The sequence below is a fragment of the Austrofundulus limnaeus genome, unplaced genomic scaffold (assembly GCF_001266775.1).
Source record: "Austrofundulus limnaeus strain Quisiro unplaced genomic scaffold, Austrofundulus_limnaeus-1.0 Scaffold4, whole genome shotgun sequence".
NCBI classification, from domain to species: Eukaryota; Metazoa; Chordata; class Actinopteri; order Cyprinodontiformes; family Rivulidae; genus Austrofundulus; species Austrofundulus limnaeus.
Genome location: NW_013952406.1, coordinates 5888646 through 5898657, shown reverse-complemented (window position 1 = coordinate 5898657; position 10012 = coordinate 5888646). Strand labels below are relative to the sequence as shown.

At 39.7% G+C, this 10012-nt stretch overlaps 1 protein-coding gene across 2 annotated transcripts in view; it reads right to left on the bottom strand.

Annotated features, from left to right (window-relative positions):
* gcgra (glucagon receptor a) overlaps positions 1 to 2187 on the bottom strand; it is a 44432-nt gene extending 42245 nt beyond the window's left edge. Inside the window, exons 1-2 of one of the 2 annotated variants that reach the window (XM_014025161.1) lie at positions 2088 to 2187; positions 8 to 122 (exon numbers count right to left, since the gene is read on the bottom strand). The gene's annotated coding sequence lies outside the window, so the exon portion shown is untranslated. The remainder of the gene's footprint in view (positions 1 to 7; positions 123 to 2087) is intronic. The other variant, XM_014025176.1, reaches the window with a different exon arrangement.
* Between the last annotated feature and the right edge of the window lie 7825 nt (positions 2188 to 10012).

Below are 10012 nucleotides of genomic sequence, written 5' to 3'. Positions count from 1 at the left end.
TAATTACGGTGAAACTCCGTCAGCTCCTCTCATCCTCTTCCCGCTGCAGAAATAATCCAAGTTTTAATGATTCCTCAGAACTTGTCGGAGCCTGAAGCTCTGCGTGGCTCTGAATCAAACTCCTGCACGAGAAGGAAAGGGGGGAGTAAAATAACAATGTGTGTGACGGTGCGCGCGTGTTGGCACTGGCGACTTTATGTGCGTGTGTGTTTGAGCACGAGCCGCTGCGATCCAGTGTGACGTCACTGGACGGGAGGAGAGGGTTTGGAGGACGAGCGGAGCCGTTTTCATTGATTTAAAACGGAGAACATTTTACAGTCTGGAAAAATCCTCTAACATGAACTTCACATGTTCAACACGTGTTGAACACATGTTCTGCACATGTTCCCCATGGGATTTTGCGGCAAATTCTACACGTTCATGTGGTCACATGTTAAACTCCTGGTTTTTTATTTATTTATTTTTCTAGGAGCAGGGGTGTCACTAAGGGAGGGCTAAGGGGGGCATTTAAAAAAAAGACCTGTGAATTCTCTCGGCTCCTCCCCCTTTGAATAGAAAGTCTGAGTCTTCAAACTTTGTTTGATCACAATTTATTTTATTTCCTCTAAGTACACCCTTCATAAACACAAAAAGTGAAGATTTGGACACTTTGTGTACATTTATAATTTGAAAATAACTTAAAATCTCGTCTCTCTGAAAGCGGACAACAGGTCTACATTATGGCCACCATTTTGACACCTTTCTGGAGGCCCCCCTGAATAAGTACAAGTGTTCAAGTCATGGATTATTTGTGAAATGACATGTTTTTTTATTCCTTATTTAAAAACAAAAAAGGTTTGGTTTGCCTGAGTAACCCTTGCTGCACGACGATGGTTCTATGTGTTGTATGTTTTTCCTTTTTACCAACAAATGTTTAAGAGATATTATTTATATTCATTTTAAAGTAAAATCAAGAATCAGATTTATACAGCCATTATAAATGTACTGGAAAAAATAAACTTTAGAGGAAGTTAACATGAGTGATGACCAGGAGCTTCATGCACCTTATAATTTATAGAAACTTAGCACAAAAAGTAAAGACATTTGCGTTTGTTAGATTTTCTTTTTTCATTGTAACAATGCTTCTTTGATATTTATCTTATACCTTTGGAAACCTGRTTATTTCCCTTTAAATGATGCTACATTTGTAAGGAACATGCATTCGTGGGATGAGCAGTAAAGCTGTGTGCACATTAAAAATTTGTCAAATCCTCTCTACCAAACAGCTTATTTTGTTGTTATTGACACGTGTTTTGAGCCTCTGGTCCCCCCAGGTGCTGCCAGGTATAAGATTTATTGCCAAGAAGCATTGCTACACCCAACAAATAATCCACCAAACACACATTTCTTTACTTTTTGTTCCAAGTTTTACAACCTGCACAATGTCATGATGTCATCATTGTTCCACTTCTCACGAAGTGCTGAGCAACGTCTTCACTAATGACAGAAACATGATTGAAGCTCAGCCTCCACAGCATTTGTTGATGTGTATCTTAATTTTCTTTGTGGTAAAATCCRGAAGGTCAGTTTTAAGAAGCTCTGCGAGCTGGCTGAGACATTTTTTATAAAAACGTTTTCGGAGCGCATTTGTTTGAGCTCTTCGGAGAATGGGCTCGTCAAACTTCATCCTAATAATTTCACCGTTTAGTCTGCGAGCGAACCTCGTCCCACTCCTTCTGCATCACTCGGAGACGCTCTCAGCTGTTGTTTTGCGAAATCGCTCCCTGCTTTTGTGGCAAAGCTGTGTAATTTGGCACCCTAACTAATGCATTTACTAGGTGTTATATTCAGGAGGGAGATTTTCCTTCTGCTTTTGTTTTGTTTTTACAGCTAAATAAATCCCAAGTTTGTTGTGATCAATGGTGAAACGCCAAGCTGAAATCATTCGTTTATTCTGAGGGAGTTTGTCCCAAACTGGCTCTTTTCAAGCAYTCCATCAGACGGCGGACGGGTGTTGCAGCGCGGGGAGAGAACGAGCTGGATGCTGTCAGCATTTTTAACGTTCATTAGCATTTCTGTGTGCAAACAAAGTGAGAGATTGACCTTACCTTTATCCAGCGGTTCACTCATCTCACAGCGAATTAGACTCTGAGGATTGGAGTAATTTCCCTCCAAACTGTAGACGTCTGGCTGGTGCTGCAAAAACAATCTGAGCAAAGTTTCTTCTTGGAAAACCCACTATTGGACATTTTACTGAATGTGAACTTTGCCCATAAGGTTTATTGACCTTTTTTTTCACAAATCAATAAGGCTGTGTACACAAATATGTTTARTCACATATAATACTGAACACAGTTTTTTTCCCTTTAAATCAGTGTTTTTTTTAATACAAAAGGTTATCGCCAACTTATGTTACTGTCACATATTTGAACATTGCCTTTCTTTTTTACATAAAAAAATCACAATCGTTTTTGTTTTTTGTTCAATATAAGGATTTTTTTAAGGCCTGTTGTAATGATAGTGTCAGCAGGTCAAATAACTCCGCGCACTCYTMTTTTTTGTCAGCTGCAGCAGCTGTCGTCAAAGATGGCCAAGTTCTGAGCAGCGCGGCGGCTCCTGGGACTCCTGCCCTCTTGGTTGTGAAGTAAAAAAACCTACAGGAATAACTTGTGGCCCACAGCCTCARAATAATAGCTCAAAGTCAGGCATCATTACCTCTATATTAAGGTGCTGACATGCTTTTGGTTCAGGTGCAGCACACACACACGCGCGCACACACACACACACATTCCTGTACCCCCTGAGGCTTTACATGTAACATCATCAGCAACAGCTCAGATCYTTTATAGGATCTGTCTGATGATCAAAGCTGCTTATTTAAACATGTCACCATCTGTAAATTAGCCATCAACCTCTCAGCTGAAAAACCACAACGTTGGATGCGAAATATGCTTCATTCTTCAAAGGAAAAAAAAAGTCACAAAATGAAAAACACATTGAATCATGACGCAACAGAAACAGAAGCAGCTGCAGAGTTTTACCCCCCTCCCCCCCACAACCACCCAAAAAATAAAAAAAGAAATTAAAAARGAGGGTCTAAAGCTTATCTTTCACTTACTGCTGGGACAAAACCCTGCACTTTTTCAGATAAATTGTACATATTTTTAAAGGATGTTGTTTATAGTGAAGGAGGAGGCATGTTTAGGTTTAGAATAAACTTTCGAAGCTAATCAATCAAAAGCCCCATGACACTTTTGTTACTCAACAGCATGTGTGTGTGTGTGTGTGTGTGCGTGTGCGTGTGCGTGCGTGCGTGCGTGTGTGCGTGTGTGTGTGTGTGTGTGTGCGTGTGTGTTGGGCTTTTTATAAGAGGCACATCTCAAAGCCTCCAACAGGGGGAGACAGCGTCATTATTGTCTTACACTTATTATTTGCCTACTTTAAGGCCCAAAAACTTAAAAACTGCAATAGCTCATAGTTCAGTTTCACATAAACAATATTCTCACCTTCACTGTAGAGGGTAAAGTAAAACATGTTTTCCAACAAGCAATTTTTTTCCTGATTATCTAAACAATTGTGGAAGTTAAAAAATAGTTGCATGGAAATATAATTTATCCTGGTTGTTTTGTGCCGACTTTAACTTCATCAGATGCTGATTTAATCTTGTTTAAGATAAATGTATTTATTTGGTTATAAACAGAATCAGAAGCTGCGAAAGACTCAATAAAGCACATGAAACAAATTCACTGTGACCAGTTTAGCTTCAGAGACAGAACAGAAACCGTCGCGCTGCAAAGACGGAGACGTGATTCTGAGCAGGAGACAGAAACCTTCCTGAACCAGGCAGCTGGAGTGTTTCTGTCGTCACGCTCCAAACGTCCCTGCAGCTCCGTCAGAGCGATCAGAGAGGAGCTGGCACACGATCACTCTGACAGGATATCAGGTGTGTTCTCACCTCTGACACTCAGCTGGCAGGAGGTCAATGAAAACTCTCATCACAAGTCAAGTTTCAGGAGTCAGAGGATGAGTAAAATTATTCTATCTTAGGAAGCTGGAGGGGCTCGTTATGAACTTTTTACTCTTTATTACTAAGTGCAAAAGATTGCTTTTAAATGTACATTAATGCATGACATTTAAAGATTTATGTTAATGTTTTGTATATACATAATTTTTTCATTTTGGTTAGACATTTTTAATGTTTTATTTAGATGACTGCATCACAACCCTCAGCCGTAACGTTAACAAATGCATTAAAAGATTACTTTTGGTGTTTTTAAAAGGTCATTATGTAGAAAAGGCTTATCATGTATTCATATAGAAGAGGATTTTTCTGTTAAGATGTGAAGCTGGGCTGCACGAGTTTGCTTTTTAATATACTGTATGTAATTTTCATTCAGARTTTGTAATCGTTTGCTTAAACAAAGGAGTTTTCAGTCTATTGTTTAATAAAATACAACTTTTTTATTTTCTGTAATAAAAGTTGGAATTCCAGCTTTTTTTTCTCCAAGTTTAGAGTCAGTAAAGTCTTAGTTTAAAATTTTCATTCTAAAGAACWATTTAGGAATAAATTTCAACAATCAGGATTTGACATTCTAAATAATTATTGGTTTTTGGGGCAGATTAATTAACTACCTTTTACTTTTTACTCTTTATTGTGTTAAAGTTGGCAAAAAAAGACTTTTTATTGATAATAAAAGTTTATTTTGGTTTTCATGCATTTTGGAAATCATGCTAACCTCTCATTCTGTGGATGCCACAATTAAAGCTAATTTCCTTTTTTCCCCGTGTATGCTCTCTAAAGATATTTTTTTCTTTTCCCAGACTGTGGTCTGTACTCTCTGACTTCAGTAGTGTGTATAATTATTCTGAGAACAACAGCAGGTGTTTATTCCTGTGGCCTACAGAGGCACAATAGAGCCCAGACGCTCGTGTCACAGAGTTGGATCCCGTCCCTGAGGGTATAAATAGCCYCCTGACCCGTGGTGTTATCAGACAGAGAAACATCTAAAACATGCAGGATGGTGGCTCTRTAGGACCAGATCCAAACTGCTCCAAACTGACGTGAAACCAAGYTACAGCCTTGTGAAGAAAAAGCTGAATTTATTTTGTACTTTTTATTCTTAAAAAGTGCTTGCCCACACATGTTTGTCGTGATTTTTGTCTCGTGCACCTGCTGACTCACATTAAGAGCCTCATGTCTTGCTGCTTTGTCTGCATTTTAAACAGAGAAGAAAAAATACGCTTCACAGCATCATGTCGTTTCGCTCTTTAATTAACCCCATTAAGAAGCGAATTGTAAATGAAACTCTGAGTTGTTTGTTTAAGTCTGTGGGCGATAATTATGGTGATTACTGCACATTTTAGATGCCCTGATTGGAATAATTAGTGAAGAGGGAGCCAGATCGCTGGCCCGTTTCTCACATTCACTTTAAGCTGAACATCGGTATCAAAATTCATTTAAAATGAATCATTTTTGTCYCTGCAGCTGATGACATTTAAGCCAACAGAGGGAAAAAAAACAAACGTYTTCCTGCAGAGGCATGAGATCCAAAACACATAATGATGATGTTTCCCTGAAGCTTTACTGTCATCAAAATTCATGAACAAAACTCAGTGTAATGATGTCATTTTCTCTCTGTCATTTTCTGTTTCCTGCTTTCATCTATCAGCAGGAATTTATATATATATATATATATATATATATCTGATGATAGTTTCTCTTCATGTGCAGAAAAGTTTCTACCCTTTTCACCAAACGCCAAGTAGGTTTCATTTAGAGCCAATTTATCTTCCAAAATCCCTAAACAGAAACACAAACAATCACAGGAGAGCTCCCTAATGTGTTTATACCTTCCCATACGAGATTGTTTATCTTCTACCTTTCAATTTATTTGTCTTTGGGCTTCGTTACTGTCTTCAACACATGATCTAAATAAAATTTTGTCAACAGGATTAGCTTCACCGGTGAAAATAAAAAGGGACTCTGATGGATTTTATTCTGGGTGAAATTACTGCCAAAATGTTTCCTYAGAGACGAATGAGTCAATGCTACAACAAAATAAAAACATCACAATTGTTTCACATGAATAAATTGTGAAGTGCTGGGGGGCATATCTGTATATGAACACAAGTGGGTGGGTGTAGCTGCATTATCCTGACGTGAGGGGGGGGTCTGATATCTGCAGCTGAACTGGGGCTTCTTGATGTGTTTGTTCTGTGGAAAAATCRACCCCACTTTGCTACACAATAAGTCATCAGGAGGGTAATTGACTAGAACTTTAATTGAGGTGTTTAATMGTCTCAAGGTGAAATGAAGCTGTTTTCTCTGAAGATTCAGTCTCCTCGTCATCTGAGAGGCTGCTGCTGCTGCTGCGTTTTCTGGCTGCGCTCCATAAGGTCTCATTGGTGTCTTCTTCCAGATGGCAGGAAGTTAAACGGCTCGTAGGCAAAAAGAGAGGGATCACATAAGAAACCTAAAGACTTTTTTTCTGGCATCTCATCAAAAAAATGGTGTCTTAAGCAGAGGGGTGAGACTCTGCGTTCTCACCGCYTGCTGCTCCGTCTTCATGTCAGTCAAGCTGCTGCTGCTGTGATGCAGACAGTCAGGATGTCTTTTAGTCATTTTCACTTTTTAAGACTCGGTGCGTCTAAATCAGGGGTGTCAAACTCATTTTCACCGAGGGCCACAGGAGCATCATGGTTGCCCTCAAAGGGCCAGTTGTATATTTTTGTGACATTTCATTTACCTTGTCTCATTGCTGCAGCTGGGAACCACTACGAATCAATAACAAATCTCTATGTGGTATTTTGTGCATAGAAACAGAGTTGTAACATGTTCTCCTTTAAACATTGAAAAGAACTACTAAATGTGAATTAAGTAAAGCATAAAGTAAGAGTTTTACTTTGTTGAGGTGTGAAAAGTGGCCACGGTCTTATCTCCCACTTTCCAACAAGGAATTCCTATGGGTTCCAATTAAAATTTACGACTTGTAAGTGGGAAATTCCCACTTCCCAGTGCAACAGGGCTGTAGCAATAGCCAGAAAAATGCACCCAAATGCAGGTTTTTCACCCTGAATTTCATCAACTACCTGCTATTTGAACCCTGTGRCCTTCCACCTAGTGGTGGGATGACATCATTTGGCTGGTAAATAAATCGACATGCATTATGGGAGATGTAGTTTATGGTTAAAGTTGGCTTTAAAGCATTTTGAGACGTAATAACGTATATTTTTTTGGCCCCCTTGGCGAGCTGGATGCTAAATGTGGCCTACAGGCTTTGAGTTTGATGTTATTTAAATGACCCATTTGCTTTATTTTGTTTGTGGTTAGTTTTTTTATAGTTGACTTAAAATTTGTGGTGCATAGCTYAGAGTCATTCACAACTCGTAAGTGTTACTTATTGTGCAATACCTTTGCCTAAAACTAAAGCATTAACAGAACCACTGGAAAGATWTTAATGAGGCTTAAACAATCACCAAATTCAGTTTAATTAAAGAGACACAGCGACGTCACAATGTGACATGAAACTGTGCATAATTAAATTTGATAAAATGGCTGTTTTAGATGATTATTTTTTWAAAATCTGCAGCCGGTGATAGGTGTTCACTTCGAGGCCTGTCAGACCTTTAYTTTTTCTCTGACTGAATGTTAAACTCAGGGTTAATCTGCCCGTCCCGTGTGTGTTGATAGCTACTGCACAGCGTCACCGACAGCTTGTCTTGTAGTTTTGTCTTCGGAGTCTAAATTGCCTCCGGAGAAATGCATGCAAATGTCTAACTGTGATTTATAWAACCCACAGTCTGCTGTCCCCAGCAATATTAATAAAAACATTTACACAAATGAGACAGGGATAAGACAAACARAAGACAGGAGGAGATATATTCGCTCACATACAAACTTTGTTCATGAAGAAAATGAGATTACCTATAAAAATCACATTAAATAGCACAATATTTTAGAAGTTTTTTTGTGCTTCTGGCAGATTTATTTGTTCTAATATGTAAACATCTCAAATATACAATATTTGTACTTCTCAGCGTTGTGTTTTCTAGTATTGGTGTTGCCTTGGCAGCGTCACTGTGAATGTTTTAATTTGAAAGAGACAGATGGATACAAACTAAGTGGGAGGAATTCAGGGGAAATTATTTTTATAAAATGTTTGCACACAATGAGCTAAAAATCTATAAAAGACATTAAAAAGTTTTAATCCATCCCTGCTGACAACTAAAAGTTTTTGATTCAATTTGAGCTTTTTTATATTAGTTGTTATAAATTTCCAAATAAAAATGTTTACAACTGGAGCATGACTTTTTTTTAAATTCCAGGGTGAATTCAAAATAAAAGTAAACAAGAAATATCTGCAAATGTTTGAACAGTTTAAGATTGTCTTCCTGTTCTGAATGTTTAAGAGTGGTACTCTGCTGCCTCCCAGACTAACCTGAGCTAAAACAAACCGATCACAGCTTTTCCTCTGATCAGTGCAAACATCACGGCTTTCTTCTTGTTTCTTGTCTCGGGAACAGAACATTGGGTCCTTTATACTGACCCAAACGTAATTAAGCTCTCAGAAACAGTCCCTCCTGATACTCCCTGACATAAGTCACTGGCAGGCTTTACATACACCTGCTGAGTCTTTTTCTTTCTGTCGCTTTATTCAAGCTCCAGAGGGAGGTTTGTGAGCCGCACTCAGACTGTGCGCCTGCAGTGAGAGCTTCTGCTTGATGCTGATTTTCTCAGCTAAATGTCTTTAATAAACTTTTTAATGACAATAATTACAGTATATTTAGCACATGTGCAATGCTATGTGGCCCCCTGACAACATCAACTAAAATTTTTGGCCCCTTCCATTTAAGTTACGCAACCCTGTTTTAATCTGTGGAAGACTTCCTGCGTGGTTCTAGTGCCAAAGATCACAAAGCCCAGGGAGCCCAACCACTACAGACCCGTGGCTCTGACTTCTCACTTGATGAAGACCATGAAGAGGCTCATCCTGCACCAACTTCGTCCTGTAGTGAGCCCAGCCCTGGACCCCCTGCAGTTTGCCTACCATTGGGGTGGAAGACACTGTCATACCTGCAGCACAGATCTCTCTCTCACCTAGAGCAAGCAGGAAACACTGTGAGAGTCATGTTCTTTGACTTCTCCAGTGCTTTCAACACTATCCAGCCTGCTCTGCTGAGAGGGAAGCTGGAGGGAGCCGGAGTGGACAGGCAGCTGACAGCGTGGACCATCGACTACCTCACCAACACACCACAGTATGTGAGGCTCCACGACTGTGTGTCTGATGTGGTAGTCTGCAGCACGGGGGCACCACAGGGCACGGTCCTCTCACCCTTTCTGTTCTGTCTGTACACGTCAGACTTCAGGTACAACTTCGACCACTGCCACCTTCAGAAGTTCTCAGATGATACCGCCATCATTGGAAGCGTATCAGACGGGAATAATGAGGAATACAGGGCGGTCATCAGTGACTTTGTTGGCTGGTGTGAGACCAACACTCTCCAAATCAATGCCAGCAAGACCATGGAGATGGTCATAGACCTCAGGAGGAAGTCACCCCCCACAGCACCAGTGAGCATCCAGGGAAAAGACATTGGGCCTCATGTAAGAACATGTTCGTATTCTTATCCTAAATTTCTCTTACTTTTGTTCGTACGAAGGGTTCGTACAAACATGCCACGTCAGATTCAACAAACTCTTCTATCTTCAGGAAAAGTGTACAAATGAGCTGCGTAAATTCCACCTGTTCGTATCCAGCTGCTCGTGCACATGAGAGGAGATTAGCATAATTACCACCCCAAAAACAGCATTATGTCATAGTTTGGGTTTTTTGGCTTCTGTTTTTGTATTATGGTTAGGTTTTTTTAGGTCCTGTTTTGGGGTTTTGTTCATGTGGGTTTTCTGTTAAGTTCCTTTTTGTCTCAGGTGTGTTTAGTTCTGTGATTAGTGTTGCTTCCATTTCCTCAGGTGTTTTCTGTTAACTCATTAGTTGTCCTGTGTATTTAAGCTCTGTCTTGTCTCTGTGTCAGTGTG